General features: G+C 35.1%; 1 long non-coding RNA gene and 1 pseudogene across 1 annotated transcript; one reads left to right on the forward strand and one right to left on the reverse strand.

Annotated features, from left to right (window-relative positions):
- Positions 1 to 8,111: 8,111 nt before the first annotated feature.
- On the reverse strand, positions 8,112 to 12,539 carry LOC132059874 (uncharacterized). The gene is made up of 2 exons (XR_009415755.1): positions 11,859 to 12,539; positions 8,112 to 11,402 (listed from the first exon to the last, which is right to left on the reverse strand). It is a non-coding gene; the product is annotated as an uncharacterized LOC132059874 (long non-coding RNA).
- A 6,038-nt stretch (positions 12,540 to 18,577) lies between these two features.
- On the forward strand, positions 18,578 to 19,978 carry LOC132061421 (myricetin 7/4'-O-methyltransferase 2-like; annotated as a pseudogene).
- Positions 19,979 to 21,184: the final 1,206 nt, after the last annotated feature.

The raw sequence follows: 21,184 nt of genomic DNA on the forward strand, positions 1-21,184 counted from the left end.
TGTTGATGGTACAGCCCCAGCAGCATGTATCCACGGTCTTCCTAAAAGTAGGTTGTAGTTGGAAGTGAATGCCATCACTTGAAACTCTACTGTAAAGGAAGCTAGTCCTATCTGGATATGCGGGTCAGTTTCCCATAATGAGTCACTCTAGGATCCATCAAACACCCTGACGTTGGTCCTGCTCGGGCGGATTTTACCAATGTCATACCCCAGTTGTGTTACGGTGGTCAATGGGCACACATTGAGTTTTTCTCCTTTATCCACAAGTACTCCCTCTATTACTTTATCTCGACATTCCAGAGTGATGTAGAGAGCTTGGTTGTGGGCTTCTCTTTCGGCCGTCAATTCCTCCTTGGAAAAACAGATCTTGTGCTCTCCAATAACATGGGCGACTAGCCCGGTCAAGTCCTCACTACTCGTGCCTGCCGGCACGTGTGCATCATCCAATACCTTTATGAGGGCTTACCTATGAGGTGGGAAACTAACCAGTAGGGCTAGTACTGTATCTGTGCCAGCGTCTTCTTGAGATGTTCAACGATTGAATAATCTTTTGGTTGTATACGCCGCCAGAAGTCTTCGGCCTCTCCCTCAGTTTTCGCTCTTTTTAGGGCGCTCTCCTTTCTTATCGAGTTTTGAGCCAATTCTTCAGGGGTATAGCATCTCCCTGAACGGGTCATGCCTTAGGCTATGACCGCCTGGACAATGGCGGTTTCCTTGGGCGCGAACACTGCCTGTTGTACCGCCCGCTCTTTTATTAGTGTCGGGACTAAGGTTTTGAACAAAGCTTTAGGCACCTTTGGCGTTAGGGGCAAAACCTCTGGACGCTCCTGGAGTGTGAGGTGTTGACACCTAATTTTCACCTCATAAGACGCGTATTTTAATTTTCAAAATTCCCGAGTCAAAGACGGAGCAAGGATGCACCCTCAAAAATTAAAATTTCAAAATTCCGTGAAAAATGCAAAAATTGACATTTAATTATTATTCTGTAAAAATTGACAATTGCAAAAAAATTACGAGTTATTTAATTTCATAAATATAATTCAAAAAGGAAATACATATCTCGCTCCGTTTAACTTGGGAAAATTGTTAATTAAGACTGTGAATTACGGCTCATTTTGATCGCATTTTTCACATTTTTAAATTATTCTCCGGAGTATATCAATATTGGGCTCGTTTTGAAGCTCGTATTTTAAAAGGACGTATTATAATTTTTATTTCGTCAAAATATTATTTTACCAGGGCGTTTTAAGCTAATTAACTTAAACTATATGTTATATGTTTTAAAAGTTGTGTTATATTTTATAAAGGGAGGGAGTAAATAATATACTTATACCCCCTCCCCCGCTCCTCTTTTAATTTCACGCGTCATTTACTATTATCCTAACTTCATCTCTCTCTTTGAGAGAAAATCGTGGCGGCTAGGGTTTATTTTTATTGCCACCACGGTGCCATCACTTCCAGCGTTGCCCTGAGATCTTTGGGGAGGAACAGCCGCGTCATTAGGAACCCTTATCCATCTTGTGCTATCACACCAAGATACCAAAATGACGATTAGGGTGGTTATCCCTCAAGGATCCTCATCATTGAGGACAGGTGTTGTCCTTTTTTCCAACGTTTTGATTTGTACAACGTTGGTACGGTTTATTTTTGGATTTTTTTTTTGTTTGTACTATTTTGATCCTTGATGTTGTACAATTTGCGAAGATCTAGGGATTTTAGTACGATGTGCTGTATTTATTTTGTCATTACTTGTTTGAATTTGATTTTTGTGATGAGGTTGGGAATTTATGGGGGAAATTTTGTTAGGGAAATTGAGAATCGTCCATTTCTATCCCTAAATTGATTTTGCATGCTATAAATAGAAAGAGGTTATGATATTTTGAGGGGCGGATTTTTCGATTTTAACTCATACCACTCGACTGCTAGGGTTTTGAGTTCTTCATTATAATTTGCCTAAAACTCTACTACTTATATACCTACATTACCAAATTTATAGATATACTACAATATACTACTATAATATAGAAAATATTACTCGAAAATAATATATTATATTCCGAAAATCAAGAAGAAAAGGCTTTGCAAAAGGTTTTTAAGTGATTGTTGTTGAAGAACGTTGATTCAATCTCTCCATTTGATCTCTAGGTTGCCCTACAAAAAGGTAATACTACTATTCTAGTTTACTTTACTCTATTTCTAGCCTATATTGTTATTTGTGTTGTTTGAATCATGTTGTGCTATTTTAGCTTTTGAAACTGTTTAGGTGTGTAAAATAAGATAATGGAGTTGTTTGAATGTTTCTAGTGTTGTTTAATATAGTTTAGAACCAAAAATGGCTATTTGATTATGGAAGAGTTATTTGAAACCTCTGCTTACTGTTCTACTGGTTTTTTTCAGACTATGAAAGCTTGGACTTGTAGATTCTGAGTTGTAGTATGGTTAGGAGTGATGACATGATGTTGTTTGAAGGATTTTTTGCTTTGGAAATAGCTTTAGATAGGTGACAGGTCTATTTAGTGTTGAGTTTATAGTTTCATTTGTTTTTCCTCTTTGTTTTGTATCTGGAATTGATTCTATACCTTAAGGTAGTTGTTAGTTTGTTCTCTTGATGTGGATTAAGGTGTTTGATGTCTTGACATGGTCCTAAGATGAATGAGGGGTCTGTTTTAGTTTGATGATTATGCCCATCATTTTCTTGTTGTCAAGTTGCTAGAAATCTAATACAAGATAGGGTAAATGACCTCTAATTTGACTTATAGACTATGTACCCTCGTTTATGTGAAAAAATGATGTCAAAACCTTAAGTCACTAATTAGAAGTTAGCTTGAAAACCTGAAACTTTGGAAATCTGTTACATGTTCATTTTTGTTATTTGAAATAGAAAACTAAGTAGCTTGTTGACCTTATCAACTTGACTGAGCAAGATGGAAAACTGATTTGGAATGTAGTTTGTAAGGGTTTTGAAATCACAAAATTGCTAGTGTAAGGCTGGTTAAAACCTATTTGGCTAAAATGAATTACTAATCAGCTCTTATAGGCTTATGTTTATTTGAAGTTTTGAGAGTTGAAGATGTAAAATAAGTTGGAAAGTCCTTTTATTTTGACATTTACTCTGTTTTGAAGACCCCTTAAGGCAGATAAGTTTGAATAAATGAATCCAGTTTGAAGAAATAATCAAAAAGGTCTAAGTTAGTGTTATATTTGTTGTGAAATTTCAGAATTTATAAAAGTTGATTTCATTTTCCTTTGTACATCTCAAGTGTGTAACGTGTAACCTGCTTCCTTTTTACAGCCAGGTTCTTACACAGATCATTTAGCTAACTATTTGCCTCAAAAAATAGCTTGCCTTACTTGAATTTGCACAACTAGGGGTAGCTCTAAAACAGGAAGAACCTTATAAAGTCTTAGTTTAATCTCTCTTCACTTATGAATAGTCTAGAATGGGGACCTAATCATTTTGTCATTACATAACTTGCTATATGCTCATTCCAGCACCTTAAAATAGGATCATCTACCCTATGTGGGTTCTTATCTTTTTGAATTCTTGGTAGACTGATACATTCTGTGGAAAATTTTGAGATAGATGACTTGATATGGAAAACTTGTTTGCAGTTTGCTTTCTTGACCATGCAGTGTTCATTTAAGTGTTATGTAAGATCATGATGGTCCATTTAGGATAAGAACTTGCCTCTAAGTGTTACTATTTACTCCAATTCATAGTTTGACACCTTCCCAGACTTATTATTTGAAAGCTGAGACTGTCATTAACCAAATATGGTCTTTAAGGATTAAAAGTTGTATAGATGAACATGTCTTTCATCTTGGAGTGATGAACTGTGGTTATGTGCTTCCTTGTAACTTGCAATTTATTTGTGTTCTTGAATCTGGATTTTTAAAACTAAATGGAGCTTGTTTTCTATGTCAAAACTATTTTCTGTGTGACCTTTTGCTAAAATGTTACAATGCAACTTAGAATAAGCTATTGAATTTGAGGTGTTGGATCCTATCCTGCTTGTCTATGTGTGCAAGGCTAGCTAAGTTACTTAAAAATGTGAAGAATAATCTTTCTTGAATTGGTTTAGTAAATTTTGAGCTTGTTTGGGTTGGATGCTTGTTTAAAATAAGGACTTAAAGAGTTGTAGGTTGTCTTGCTAATCTCTGAAGAGTTTTATTGTTTTGAACCCATTGTGTATTTGTTGATCTTGTTTCTGGGGACAGTTAGAAGGATAGGAAGTAGGAAATGTAAAGGACTTGTTTTTTTATTTTAAAACTGGAGTAAGAGGAGCTGGGAATTGACTAATGAAGTTATGGTTTGGTCTTGCTTATGAGTTCTAAATCACTATCTTGTGTCATGTTGGTCATTTTGGTTGTAGCATCTATATGGTTTGCCTTTTGGGACTTGTGTATCTATATTGGTTTTTTGATCATAGTCTTCAAGATTTTTTATTTGATGTGGTCATCTAAAGCTAAGTGAATAGAGTCTAAAACAAGATTGAAACTGTGTAAAAAGACTAAGTATGGTACTTGTTCTGTGATTCCCCACCCTTTGTTGTCCATATGAGAAATTTGTGATTATATCTTATGTTAGGTTGCCTCTATCGGCTTGATTCAAACTGAACTATGCATAATGTATTGCACCTAGGAATAATATCATGCTCCTTTTTTTAGTCTCACTTTAGATTCCCTGAACTGCTAGTGCCTCTGTTTAAAATTTTCTTTTGGCTATAAATGGTTCTGATTACTACATGTACCTACTTGATCTCTATTTTGTACCTTTGGCTCATCTGTGTGACTCTGGGAGTGAAACTGAATTAGACTATCATCTGAATATTTTACCAATGTCCCTATAAGACCTGATGTTGTTAGAGACACTTTTGTGATTTGCAATTGAACCTTTGCCTGGAAAAATTCTAAACCTGAACTTGTTTTGACCTTAACCAATGAAACTGGGGAATTTGGAATTACCAGAACCTACTGCTTGTATCATTTGAGCATTTTAATCATGTGATAGGTTGAAAAACTAGGTTGAAATGGATTCCTACACTTGTGATTGCTCTGTGATATCTTGTTTTGGTAATCAAAGATTAAAAAAAAAAAAAGCACTTGACATTAGTTCTAGGAATAGCTCTAAAAACACACTCCTGTCAACTTGATCCTCTTACCTTACTTTATTTGCTTGGATTTCTTGAAACTGGAAAATAGTTTGGTGTTCATACCCTTTGTGTTCATACCCTTTCCTTGCTTATTTCTTTGGCTTAATTGACACTCCCTTATTTCATGTCTTCACTATGCTATTGTTTCCCCCTATCATTTGGACTCTTATCTTGTTTTATGTATATGAAACCGTTGCTTGTAAGATTTCTTGATAGTAGCTTTGCCTTGTTTGTTTTGTAGATCTGAAATCTTGTCTAGATCATTTCCCATTTTAACATACTTAAGCTTATGTGCTGACTGTTTAGACTTAATTATACTTTGGATTTGACTCTTGACTTAGGATAAGAACTCATAAGACATTTTGATCCTAGTTAAACCCAAATTGAACTTGTTATGTGGTTGTTTGATATCACCTAGTTATTAAGGTTTGAATACCTAGTATATATTAGTGTATATGGAGGGTATGCTCTTTAAAGGGTTTTTCTCTCCATATGAGGTATATTAGGGGTACATCGTGTATATCGCAACTCTAACACTTAGAAAATTTTGGGAAAAATGGAATAGTATACCAGTGGTATATCATGTATACCACTCCTTGACACTTAGAAAATTTTCAAGAAAAGAAGGATCTGGGCTTGTTATTTGGGCCTGCCACCTGTGTTACCATACTTGGCTTACTATTACTATTACTTTGGGCTTATTCCATATCCGGGCCATTTTGGTTATTTGTCGTCATGGATTGTTAAGTGGGTTAGGCCCAATAAATTGTAATTCATTTTTTGCTTTTGTAATAATTATTGTAGTCTTAATTTTGCACTTAGTTTAATTCATGAATGTATACTAATATCATGTATATCCGTTTGTATCTTTGTCCATCCAAACCCGTTGGTAGGTCCCAACGGGGCCCACTAACGTATCTAGATCGAGTCAACCTTTCTCTTGGAGCGAAATGGAGCATTTGTTGGATTTAAGACGAATCCGATTGCATAAATACCTTCCTTTTGGGCTTGGTCGGCCCAATGTCCTTATCTCTTTATTTATGCATTTAAATTCTGTACTTGTATATTTGTTTATCAATTGGAACCCTTATAGGATTATCACGAATTTTAAAGTCGCCACAAAAAATGAATTTGCTACGAAATTTAAGACTAATTTTGAGGCATTAATGCAAACTTGGGACTGATTTGATTAGCAGGACTAAAACTGCCGATTTTTGTTAAATTAAGGACCAAATTGAACATTTATGAAACCTGTGGACTTATGACATATGGACTGATTCGGACTAATGTTCAGAACTTGTGGGACTAATCGTGACTATATAAACTTAGACTAGAAAAAATAAAACTTGACTACAACTTGACAAATATGGAATAAAATGGATTATATATGTAGAATACGATCAATATACGGACTATAATAGTATGCCTAAAACTATTTTTCCTAAAACTCTATTTTTCTATACTTAAAAAAATATAACTTTTTCAAAACTATTTTGGGTGGACTTACGTAGAGTCCTATTTAGGTTAAGAGCCTTCGGGTATTAGCCTAAGTGTTCTAGTCTGATACCCAAACGCCCAATTTTGAGCAAAATTTTACCACTTTCGTTTCTTGAAACGTGACATATCTCGCATGAATGACTAACTTCTTTGTTATGGAAATATAAGCCAAAATAATTTTTCACTATGAATAATTCATATCTACAAAGGCATACTATTAGAACCCGTAGGTCAATCAAATTTTACGGATCTTTAATATCAGGGTGCCTAACACCTTCCCCGGGGGATCACCAGAACCTTTAAACACATAAGCAGTAAACGCATAAGCAGTTTAAAGCAAATAAATTCACACTATATTGGAATCCTTGTGGTTAGAACCTTTAAGTTCCCAGCGGAGTCGCCATCTGTAATGGTTCGCTATTTACATGGGTGCATAAAAGCTATTACGAACTTGTTGGTGCTCTTTCGGACATTGTTTTAAAAGAGTCGCTACCTAACTTTTAGGAAATTAGGAAAATCAGTTTTGAAGGATTTATTCATATACAGTGAAAAGGCCTTCGTAATCCAAAGTTCTAGGTAAGGGTTCTGGTGATCCCCTAGGGAAGGTGTTAGGCACCCTAGTATTAAGGATCCGTACTATACGGTTGACCATCGAATTCCAATGTGTGATTATTTACATGAACAACTTATTTAGTGTTTAATTCCTGCATTTTTAAAAGATTGCCATTTATTGCATATCACTTGATTTGAAAAAATTTGAGTATATCCCCTTAAATATGGGTACTTTAGATTTGGATTTATTAATATCCGATAAGAAATATCCCCTTTTAGGTATAAGGGTAGTATGTATTAAAAGAAAACATTTTGATTTTTGTAATGTATACATGGGTAAATATATATCCTCTTTGTTCATGCTTAGTTCACACTTGGTCTCGGGTCAACTTTATAATACGTTAGAACGTCTTACTTAAAACCTTTATAATTACGGGTATATTTTTTACCGCTTTCAGTTTACAAAAGGGGTTATCAAGAATTTGGACACATGTATACATTGAAATTCATATTTGTTAAATTGGACTTAGAGCCAAAAACAATTTTTGTCCACAGAAAGAGTTTCAATTTTTTGGGCAAGGCCTAGATCCTTTATTTGAAAATCCAGTTGGGCTTTAACCCATTTGGCCATCTGTTTCTAAAAAATTACGTGGGCTCTGGCTCAAAAATACCTTATCTTTTGCTAGTTTAAAAATCCAGAAAATCCATGCTTGTTTCATTTGTTGAAAGAATTCGCTCAACTGGTTTCATCTCTTTTGAGTAAAAATCACGCCATTTTGACCTTATTCTTTATCTCCTTTGAAAACGTGGTTAATCTTTGTTTAAATTTAAAAATCAGTTCGGGGTTTCAAAAATCGCTTAAGGATCTAGAGTTAATCTAAATGGTGTATTCACCGTTTGCCTAAGATGTCTAGTTCCAACCATAATTATTTCCAATAATAATGTGAGTTTTTACAAATAAAAAATCCAATACAATATCAAACTGAAATAATATAAATGATGGAGGATGGATTAGACTAGGGGTGTACCAAACCGCCTAATTAACCATTTTCACCCATTGTTGGCCTTCATGTCATTTTCACCCATGATTAGGCCTTCGATGTATATTAGCTTCCGTTTTTCTTTTCTCGGACTCAATAAATCTTTTGAAAGAATTTTCCTATTGGGCCAAATAGGGTGGCTGGGCCTCGGACCGAGTGGCCATGCAGTGAGAAAGAGGAAAAGAGGGACCCGGTTAGTTTATATTTACTGAACTTATCATACGTATAAATATATACATACACATGCATCGAATTCATTCACAAGTAGCATCACCAAAGTATTTGTACATAGATTCTATTGAGCCTTATTGGTAGAGATTTAGACAGCCCAGGGTGGTTATCACCATCCTTATTCCCAATGTCGCACAAGATCAAAAAAGGTTTCTTGAACCTTAGGCATGGCAGGCATCGGGGGAAGGCTAAACCAAAACCCCAAACTTACTTTAATACCTCAACCATATACAACAACACACATAAAAGAATGATAGAGCAGCATTCACTTAACAGTTTCATGACATAGATAAATATGTAGTACCTTAAGGTGAAGAACAACAATTACAGTTGAAACACACAAGCATGGGGTGGACAAACCAAAATTGAGGCACATAGATGTGGTATGAGACAGAAGCATCGAAACACATAGTCATGATACAAGTACACTCAAATGTAAGCAAGAGCATGGTATCTTAGTCTAGGAAGTTTCATACAGGATGTACAATATTCAAAGGGAGAAGCCACTACTTTGAATATACATGTTATATACAAAGCAGGATACAAGTAAGTCCAAGTATATGCAGATGATGTAAGGTTGTGTAAATGTGCAGGAAAAAGAGGCAATTACAATTTAGGCATTCAACATAATATAAGCAGGATGAAGTACAGGAAAAAGTCAAGGTTTTTCTGAGTCTAAATGGTCAGAATCAGGGCAAGGCATATTATCAAGAAAAACAGTTGTAGATGAGACAAGTAAGCATGACACAGACAAATATCAAACATAGGCAAATCTAGATTTTTCTAAGTTCACATGAACTCATGTAAGATGTGCAATATTCAGAGAAAAAAAGAAAACAACTACATTTGAACATACATGCCACAAGCAACAACAGAGTACAGGAAAACCTAGCTATATGCAGGTGATGCAGGATTGCTATTTAAATTCCAACTGATTCCATTATAATGAAAACAACATGGATCAAGATTATACATTGGTCACATGGAGAATACAAATTCAGAACGGATGAACAAAAGTGTAAAGAAAAGCAAGATATGTTCCTTAGCAGAATTCCTAAAGAAAAAAGCATTACATGATCTTTAAAGGACCAACTGTTCAATGTTCAGGTCCTAAGTCTCCTTCTTAAATCTTCCCATTCAACATCCAATTCAAAAACATCTATGCACTTAAGCTCTTCATTTAAACTCAACAAATCATTCATTAGGAAAATTAGGGTTCCAACTTTATGTTCTTGGATCCATATGATCACAGGGACCTTAGTGAGCATGCCTCCACAGGCCATGGGAGTGTCATGATGTCCTTTATGAGGAGGGAAGGTGTTATGAAACAAGCAATGTTTGGTTCTGTTTGGTTCTCCCTTGTCCCTCTCTCTAGGGCACCTTTTTAAAAGGCTCCTCCTTGGCTATGTGACTTTAGCTCATCCTTAGTCCCTTATGATCATAGGAACTCTATTATTTAGACTATTTATAACTAGGTGTCCAAACAAATGCAAACACAAATATTCATAGCAAACAAGATCATTTAAATACAGGTGGAGAATCATTTTTCACTATTAAGGCTTAGCAGCGTTCACACAGAGACACAGAATGAGTTAAAGCATTATTGCATAGTTCTATAGATCATTTTTAAAGTTCCATAGATCATTACATACTTACACAGACACTCAACAGGTCAAGTTATGCTGAAAAGCCCTTCCAACCAGTTCATAAGTGATGCATACAAGCTAAGTGATTAAATCATGATGGACCAGCATACAAATACAGTGGTTCTTAGAGATACAAGCAAACAGAACAGTCAAGTAGTGCTACTGAGCTATACTAACAAGTTACCAAAACTCAGATTAGAGATGCCAATAATTTAAACATTGACACAACAGGCAGGTTCTTATTTTTTTTTATGCCGGACTGGTCCATTTCAAGAAAAAATGACTTAAGGCATGCATCCAAATTCAATGGCCTAATCTACATTTTTTACAGACTTGGAACTTTGGATAATCATATGTTTAATGGAAGCTAATGCCACTTAAACAAAGAGAGAAGAAAGGGAAATCATACAAGCAAACAAACAGGAAAGCTGAATACTCAAACAAAACTTGCAATTTAACCAGAACTTCAAAGGGTCCTTGACATAACCAAATTCCTAGGAAAAAGCAGAATGTATGGACTTATGTGGATCCTAAGGGATGATAGGCTGATGCACAAACCAGCAGAAAACAAAGTAGATATTCATGTTGTCAAACAGGTCATACTACAGGTTTTTCAGGCTCAAACTCTCCTTGACTAGTAACTAAACAACTTCAACCATTTATAGCTTGGACCTTGAGCAGAATCATCCATATTATAAACAACACATATATCAATATTATAGGAGTCTAAATAGCCTTATCTCTTTCTTTACCTAGTTTCACTTCAATGTTGAGGAAGATCAATTTTATAAAGCAGTGTATCCACTTAAGCCATTATTAACAACTAATGATCTATTATTAGTCCATATTCTTCACTCTAACAGTCTCTCACTTAACTCAAACCCCACTTAACTCATTTCTAGTCATAGTTATACTCTTAATTGATGCCTAGTGCTACTCTGATAAACAACAAATTATTCAAATAGGACTAGATTCATGCATTATCCACTAATCAGGCTTAAATTATTAAGTTCGAAACCATGTACCACCATTCTAAGCGTTTAAGAGATTATACAGCCCTCAGCCCATAATAAAACAGTTGAGTAATACGAAACTACTACTACTGAATTAATCTTAACTACCACAGACATCTTAGCAACAAACATTCCCACATCAATAACCAAATAAAGAACTATAACTAAGCACAAATTAAAATAGAAGCAAAAAAAGAAAATAAAAGATAAAAATTTACCTTTTTGATGCACAACCGTGTACAAGAATGAATTTGGAGCCTTTAGTGCTTCCTTTCCTCGACTCAGCCACACACAAAAATAAAATAAAAATTTTTGAACTAGAACTTAACCCCTTTTAAAAAGTTAAGTATAAAATTTTACTAGTACAGCTCAGAATTTTAAGTTTAAAACTCAGATCTTAAGCTTTGCATATGGTTGAGTGTTCAAGACTTGTTAAATGGTGAGGATTGGGGTTCTATAAACTGTCAAAAACCCTAGAACAAAGATCTGGGACAAATGTTTTTTTTTTCTCAAAATTTAACCTGGAAAGTAAATCCTACGGCTTAAATCATCCTCCATGAGCAACGAACGGCTCGATCTGAGCCTTACCCTTCTCGATCTGGTCGATTCAAATATAACCAATGAGAATCGAGAAGGGTACGAGTGCGATACAACAAAGAAATACAGCAAATCGCATGTTTAATCTAAAATTAGAAGAAAAAGGGTAAAGAAAAAAGGGTTTCTCACCGTGTTTGGGGGGAGAAGACGAAAACGGAAGTGAAGCATTAAATGCTCCATGCTGATGGTTGTACGAGGATTGTGTGGTGCCTAGCACCTCTGCGTTCTTGCCATTTTTGGCTAGGAGAGAGAAAGAAAGTTGAGGCGGCGCCTAGGGTTTTTCATGAGAAGGGAAAGGAGAGAGAGAGGCGTGTTTGGTGTGGAAGACAAAATGAGAGTAAAGAAGGGTATTACCCTCCCTTAATGACGCGTACGTTTTTGGGCCGGGTCGGTCCAGTTGGGACTGGGCTCGGTCCAGTTTAAAAAGAAATGAAATGGAGCCTTTTTTGTACGTATACCGCACATGTATATTTATGTATATCAGATTTATATACGTACATAAAGGGTAAAATGGGTAAATCAAGTAAATGGATAGAACTAAAATATCGACTATTGGTCACATTATTATAACTAAAACATAATTAGCGTTTTAATTGATTTTAAAACACAACTAATTGCGTAGACAGACTTAGTTTGCAAATATGGCATTAATGTAAACAATTAAATAACTAAATCCAATTTGCAATAATGACCCTGTAATGATTAATTAACCTAATTAAGTACTAAACACAATATATTAATTTCAACAGATTATGCAGACACACAAAATTAGAGATTTAGGGGTAAAATGGTCAATTCTTTAATTACTCAAATTTCTTGGATTGACTTTTGACAATTTAAACAAATAAATAATTATTCAACAAAAATGTAACTATTTCATAAAAATGCCATAAATATACCAATTAATTCTTAAATAATTTATAGCATCACAAAAATTATTTATTAATTAAAGGGAGTAAGATATTGACCTAGACAAATTTATAAAATCATTTTGACCCTTTAAAATGCCTGATTCATTTTGTTTGTCATCCAAGGATTCTGAGTAATTAAATAAATTATGGGAGGTAAAAAATTAGGTGTCGGCATATTGAAATTGATAATTTGCCATGTAGTTGTTTCAAACTGTCTGCTGAATCATGGATTATAACCACCAGAGCCTCAAACCACATGACATATAACAAATACTTATTGACCAACATCAGAATTTACCATACTCTTTCCTAATCACACTACCTAATGGCTATAGGGTAAAAGTAACAGAAATTGGTGATGCATGCTTGAATTCAACATTAACTCTATACAAAGTGTTGTTTGTACCTAGTTTCAAGTTCAATTTAATTTATGTTCACTGTTTAACTCTGCAACTTAAAGGTGAAGTCAAATTCAATAGCACTTCTCGTATTATGCAGGGCCCTTCAATGAAGAGCCCTCTGGTGATTAGTAGAGCAAAGAATGGCTTGTACTTCCTCTGCTCAAAGTGCCAAAGTGTTCCTTCTTCATCAATCTAGCACTCAATTCATCCTCCATTTCAGTTGTAAATAATGTTCTTTCCAACAATAAGATAGTTTGTCATGATGTTGATGAAAAATCTGTTTTGAATAAGCAAGTTCTGCATCCACCTGCAATTTCACCTCTTGTAACTTTATTCATTCAAGCGATAAAAGAACTTGTCATGACATTGTTCCTTTTCCTGTTATGAATTCTCATTTCATTAATCTTGTTGCATCATGCATATCTCATGACAATAATGTGGATCACTTGTGGCATAATAGACTAGGACATGTGTCTTTTGTGAAAATGAAAGGTATCACCACCATACCTATTAGTTTCTCACCTAAAAAACCCATCTTGTGCAATGCTTGTACTATGTCAAGACAGACAATATTACCCTTTCCTTCTAAGTCAACAACTCCTTTATCAACCAAAATTTTTTACCACCTCCACATGGATTTGTGGGCCCATATCACATACCAACCCATGAAAACCACAAATACTTCATGACCATTGTAGATGATTTCAGTAGGTCCACATGGACTCAGTTATTGACTGCAAAGCAATATCCTAAAACTATAAACGCTTTTGTCTCTTTGATAGAAAACCAATCTAAGCTCACTGTCAATGCTATAAGAACTGATAATGTCCTAGAGTTTGTCAATAAATAAACCACAAATTACCTTCATGAAAAAAGGATCATTCACCAAAGAACCTGTCCATACACACCACAACAAAATGGTGTGGTGGAAAGAAAACATAAACATCTACTTGAAACTACAAAAGCATTGTTATACCAATCAAAACTGCCCATGAAATACTGGGGAGAATGTGTTTTGATTGCTACATACCTAATAAATAGACTGCCACCCACCACTATTCAAAACAAAGCACCCTTTGAACTACTGTACCAGAAACAACCAATCTATTCCCATCTCAGGTCATTTGGTTGTCTCTGTTTTCCCACCATAATTAAAACTCACAGAGACAAATTTGAGCCTAGGTCCACACCTCGCGTGTTCATTGGATATCCCTTCAACATAAAAGGCTACAAAGTCCTAGATCTAAACACCAAGAGGATTCATATCTCCACAGATGTGCTATTTCATGAAAATATTTTCCCCTTTGTTCTTTCTTTTCCTGATTCTACTTTCATATCTGTGCTAAAGAAGCTAAATCGTAATTCTTCTGTTTTGAAATCTTCTAATAATATTTTGAATAATGTTCACATGTTGGATGAAAGCACCACTAATAATGTTACACATACCTCTAGTAATGTCACTTCACCCACTAACTGCTCACCCGAGCTCCACCATGATGCACCAGATCCTCTACCATCTGAGCCATCCCTGTATCACCCACTAGTCCATCTGAACCTTCACCATCCTCCTTACCTAGACTACCTGAAAATAATAGTTCATCAAACCAGCTAACACATAGAAGAACCTCTAGAATCCACACCAGACCTGCCTATGTTAGTGAATATAATTACACCTTACCCAATTTGCAACCCGAGTCATCCCAATATGTTTCCCTTAATAGTTTTAGTCCTAAAAGTCGGCAACTAGTAAGAAACATACCTTATGATATTGAACCAAGCTCATATGAGGAAGAACTCCTAAGGCCTGCTTGGCAGTCAGCAATGACACTTGAATTCAAAGGTCTATATGCTAATGAAACTTGGGAATTAGTACATTTACCTGTAGGAAAAAGAACAATAGGGTGCAAATGGGTATATAAGATCAACCACAAGGCAGATGGCACATTAGAAAGGTTCAAAGCCAGGCTTATAATGAAGGGATACACACAACAAGCTAGCATTGATTATAATGAAACCTTCTCACCAGTTGTCAAAATGACCACTATCAGAACACTAATTAGCTTGGCAGTTAAGAAAGGATGGGAATTATACCAACTGGATGCCAGCAATGCATTTTGCATGGGGACCTCCATGAAGAAGTACATATGGAAAATCCACAAGGACTCAAGGTAGATGAGAAGGGGCTAGTCTATAAATTGAAGAAATCATTAAATGGATTAAAGCAAGCTAGTAGGCAATGGTATGAGAAATTGACTGAAGCATTGTGTTCAACGGGATACTCACACTCTACATTGACTATTCATTGTACTACAAGGAGCATGGACTAGATGTAGTTTTTGTTGCAATTTATGTTGATGATGTGATCTTAATTGGTACAGATTTTGGGGAAATTACAGCTTTGAAGTCTTTCTTGCATGATAAGTTCAAATTAAGGACCTGGGAAGACTTCATTACTTCTTGGGCCTGGAAATCCTCTACAAGGAAGATGGAGTATTAATAACTCAAAGGAAGTTTTCTACAAATTTGATCAAGGAGTTTGATTGTCTTGACTATACTGCAACTTCATCTCCACTAGATTCAGCAACCAAACTCAAGTCCAATTAGGGCATTGTCCTAGCTGATCTTGCATACTATAGACGACTGGTAGGAAAACTCAACTTTCTTACAAATACCAGACTGGACATTGCCTACAATGCATAACATCTTAGTCAATTTCTCCAATCACCTAGAGAACCTTACCTCAAAGCTGCTCTACATGTACTAAGGTATTTGAAGAATGATCCTGGCTTGGGGATTTATCTGTCTAAGAAACTAGACTACACTATCACTGTATATTGTGACTCAGATTGGGTGGCATGCCCTGATTCCAGGAGATCAGTGAGTGGTTATATCATGCTCATGGGAGGCAACCCTATCAGCTGGAAATCCAAAAGCAAACAACTATCTCATTGTCATCAGCAGAAGCAGAATATAGAGCAGTAACGAAAGTAGTTGGAGAGCTTGTCTGGCTAGAAAGATTACTGCATGAGCTCAATGAGACACCCCCATTGCCAATATCAGTTTTTTGTGATAGCCAAGCAACAGTTCACATTGCTAAGAACCATGTGTTTCATGAGAGAACCAAACACATAGAGGTGGACTACCATTTTGTTCGAGATAAACTACAGGAGGGGTTCATTGTTCTTCATCACATTTCTACTTTCGAGCAGCTTGCTGACATTTCACTAAGGCTCTCACTGGACCTCTGCACTCAACTATTTTAGGCAAGTTTTTAGGAAGTTTCTCCCCTCTAACTTGAGGGGGAATGTTAAGATTATTTCTGTAATGTATGAAGAGTCAATTACTTGGTTCAAGTTAGTTAGTTAGATGATTAGCTGTCATTAGTTAGATGCTTAGCTGTCATTAGCTCATTGTTAGAGTCGGTTAGTTTGTTAGTATTAGTGTAGATATTTTGCTTTGATTCCGTGTATGTATATAAACATGTAATGCAATGGAATCAATCAAGTTTTTCATTTCCCAAATCATCTCTCATTGTTTCATCTCACCTTCACTCTCTCTCACGAAGCAGTTACTAGTTTCATAGTTCAGTAACCTCCATTAATGGAGGTTTAGCTTGCTCAATATCAATTTCAACACCCCTAAGCCTAAGTAGCATAGATGAGAGTTCCATTAGTACATGGCACGTTGACATGAGGTTTCCAAAAAAATAAGAATACAGCAACAAAGTGAATGCCCAACCTTGAAATTACAATATTCTATCAATCCTGTCCAATGTAACCTTGATAATTAGAAGGGATTCCCAAGCAAATTCAGATATTGAATCAACAAATAAATGGAAATGTGTTTCTTCTTTCTTTTCTTTTTTTCTTTTCTTTTGTCAAATCATACCCTCTTGGATAAGATAGCAAGAATTGCTATAGCTACTCACCCCGTGCTACATATTTCTTTCTTTTATCGGTAACCCATGCTACAATTTTTTTTTTCTTTTTCTGTTGTGGAATATGGAGAACACTTTACATAGCTTTGAAGTAGACCTTTAATGTCAATAATCTACAACAAATGTACAATATAATAGCGTCCTGAGTTTCAAATGAAAAAGGAATATGCATGTAAAGAATTAGCAACCAAAAAACTTCTTGCAACTACTCTTAGAAGAAAGGCAAAATAGTTCCCTATAATGCATGCATGAAATCTAATTAACAGTACAGACTCAAACATGAGAAAAATGAAACTCCCCCAACCTCACGATTCTTGCTGAAGCACCAAGGAACTTCCCAAAGCTACTAAATACACGCTAATAGGTGAAAAATTAACCTAATATTTTGTAGGAGATGTATCACATCTGTGGAATCCGTCTCCACTTAGAGTGGAGTGTGATCATAATTGTGAGCTTGCTTCAGGCCTTCTAGCAACGCCATTAATTCCATATGGGTGTGATTTATACCATTGGCACTTCCATAATATTAGCCCATAATGCAGTTCCCTTGATAGTCTCTAATGATCGATGATTCCACCTGTTAGGGACGTATCCTTAAAGCACCATCAGTGTTTAGCTTTAAAAAATCCGTTGGCGGAGTACCATTTTACACGAATCGAGTTATGATGTACAGTGCGGAACTAGAATTTCTATCAAGGGGTTTCAAAATAATAACAAATATACAAGGTAACAAGATGTAGAGAAAGAAGATGGGAAGAGAGATATTTTATTTCTCTTGAATTTGATGTATAAAATGAATTGGTTTAACTACTTATTTATAGAACAACAGAAGCTACTTGCAAAGAAGCTGCTTGCAAAGCTACTTGTAAGCTTCGTAAGAAGTTGTGGGAGTAATAAATGGACATCGCAATTTAGTGTATTCAAAACAAAATTTTTATTATCGGCTGTTTGAGTCGCGAAAGGGCCGCTTGCATAGTATTATTTATATACTAATAATAATAGAAGGATAATATTATATTATATATTTATTTATAAACAAAACAAAAACAACGAAAATCAAGAAAATCATCGGCCATACAATGATGTCATTGTGATCTCATTCGTAATCCAGCTTTTTTTTAAGACAAAGTTAGAGTAGTCATTTAGGGAATAAGTCTTTTTTATTTTTTATTATTCTTCTATTAGCATAGGGTAAAGTGGTACCATATTCTATTCCTTGCAAAATTTTGGTTCCAGTACCCTTGAAATATAACAAAATAAAAATCTTGTGTTATATAGTGAAAAAACATGTTGAAGAATTTTATAGCCGTAAAAATACAAAATTATAAACACACTTCACCTAGTAAAATAGTATGAGATTTAGTAAGCTTATTAGATCTTTTCCGGTGTTGTTTCGACAACTATGGGGAATTAAAAAGTAATTGCAAGTTAAAAAATAGTAAAGTGTTCTAGAGAAGTAGTGTATATACTACGGCGAGAAAAAAACATGTAGTACCATACAACTGTTAAAGTCTTTCCTTTTCTCATACTTCTATAAATATAATTACATGCCATTAGTGGATTTAGATAACAAATTTAAGCAAAGCAAGTTCCTTAGAAATGTCAATGATTACTGAGAGCTCCACTGAGCTTCTCCAAGCTCAACTTTGGAACTATATTTTCCACTTTATAAGTTCTTCAGCAGTAACATGTGCAGTTCAACTAGGCATGATAGCCTCTACAAACACGGTATGCCAATGTGTCTTTCCGGCCTCTTGGCTGAACTTCCCCTCGACCCTTCCAAGGTATCTTTCATGCCAATCCTACTTCGCTTTTTAGTTCATTCTGGCTTCCTAAATCAACATGAAGATCGTTATTCTGTTACTCAAGTTAGTCACCTTCTTGTGAACAATGAGCCTTTGAATGTTAGGTCACTTTAATTTGTTGATCAATCCAGAACCATTCCTACAAAAAGCATGGTTTGACTTAAGTAGTTGGTTCCAAAATGATTTTTCCGCTGCTTTTCATACTGCTCATGGGAAATCTTTTTGGGTCTATATTTTGGAAAAACCAAGAGAAGGAAGTAATTTCAATAATGCAATGGCTAGTGAGTCAAGACTAATAACTAATGTTCTTATTACGAAGTTTAAGCATGTTTTCGAGGGCTTGACATCATTGGTGGACGTTGGTGTGGCACGGGCACTGTGGCAACTGCCATAGCCTCATTCCTGACATAAAGTGCGTTGTATTTGATCTCTCTCATGTTATAGGCGATCTCAAGGGAAGTGAGAACTTGGAGTTTGTTGGAGGAAATATGTTTGATGAGATTCCTCATGCTAACGCAGTCTTACTCAAGGTAGCTAGAAATCCAGCCTCTATTGTTACTAATGCTTCTATTGTTTTCTCATAACACTTCTATATCTTAGTATCTATTACTCTGTTTCAATTCATGTTACATTCTTTCTGTTTTGTCTAGAAAAGAATAATATATCTATATTTAAAAATAACTGAACTTTAAAATTTTCATTTTACCTTTAATGAGATGATGTATATATAACACGCATTCATCTATAACTTGTCTTAGATTACAAGTTTCAAAAGTCTTTATTTTTTTCTTAAACTCTGTGCCAATCAAATAAGGACGCATAAAATGGGACGGAGGGAACTAGTAAGTTTTTTCCTTCTCTTTATCAGATCCACTCTACTCAAGTACCTTTCATGGTTGAACAGAATATTCTGCATAATTGGAGTGACAAGATTGTGTGAAGATACTAAAGAAATGCAAAGAGTCAATTCCAACTAGGGAAATGGGAAGGAAAGTTATAATCATAAACATGGTGATGGAGGCGCGACGAGTTTGTTCGAGCATAACATTTCTTGGACTTGCTGGTGATGGTTCTTTATACCGCCAGAGAAAGTACTAAAAAAGAATGGGAGAATCTCTTCGCAGAAGCTGGCTTCACTGAATATAAATTTACTCCCTCTCTGAGGTTTAGATCTCTCATTGAAATCTACCCTTAGCTTGAAGTCGTAACCTTGGCTTGGAATCTGAATTCAACAGTTGCATTAAATCTGACTACTATTAGTTTGAGAGTGCTTGTTTCTTTATTTTGCATTCATGGTATATGATGAATAAATGTTTGAGTTTATGTTGTCTTTTACAGAGCCCGTTTGGCTTAGCTTAAAAAAAAATTTTGGCTTATAAGCCTATTGACCAAAAAAAAATGTACTTTTATAAAGTCTCAAAAAAAATAAATGTAGCCATTAGTCGGTTTACCAAAACAGCTTTATGTGTCTAAAAAATGTTTTGGCCACTTCAATTTATTTATTTTTGACTTATTCTAAGCATTTTTTTAGCTTATAAGCTATTTTGCCAAATACCTAAAAACAAATTTTTATAAGCAGGTTTGACCACTTATAAGTCAATCCAAATGGGCTTATATAGTAATGTTTTATTTTAGAGTAGATACACAGTATATACTTTTGAATTGAACACTACGTATACGTAGGTACATTAAGAATTCAATTTTTTTCCCATCCGTCTCCAAGTTCTCAACCGAGTTACCAAGATGGTTGCAGAGAAGATCCATAACCATGAACCTTTAGTGAGTAAAATTTGAATCCACGTATAAAGCTAGAGAAGATCCGGAAAAAAAGTAAAATTGTACGGGTTGACTATCTTCGAATCGATTTTTTTTAAATAGTCACTATCAAAAAATTTGTTTGAAAAATAGCCATTCAGTGTAGTAAATTCGAACTCAAAAATGAAAAATCCACAATATTATAATGGATTTGGGGATTGTTTACCCCGAAATTGGGTAATAAGTTGAATTTGTAAATGAGGTATAGGATATGTGGATACTTTAATCTATTTTTTGATTAATGAAGAATGTATATGTGTATTCGCTTATGGATGGCATATATATATATATATATATATATATATATATATGAATCTACGTGCTAATAATTTGGATGAAAGTGCGATTTTGGAGGAAAAATATTTTTTATATTTAGGCAAAATTAATGATAGATTCAAATTTAGAATAAACCCACCAAAATCGAGAAAAAAGGGGGGAGAGAGAGAGAGAGAGAGAGAGCCAAAAAGATTCTTCTGTTTTAATCCCGAAAAAACCCCAAAAATAAAATTGCCTCTAATTGTTTTTTCTCCTTTAACATTCTACCCAGGAATAAAAAGCCTTTGGGTAAGGGTTTCGTGGGTTTTGA

Source organism: Lycium ferocissimum, chromosome 6, assembly GCF_029784015.1.
Source record: "Lycium ferocissimum isolate CSIRO_LF1 chromosome 6, AGI_CSIRO_Lferr_CH_V1, whole genome shotgun sequence".
Taxonomy (NCBI): domain Eukaryota; kingdom Viridiplantae; phylum Streptophyta; class Magnoliopsida; order Solanales; family Solanaceae; genus Lycium; species Lycium ferocissimum.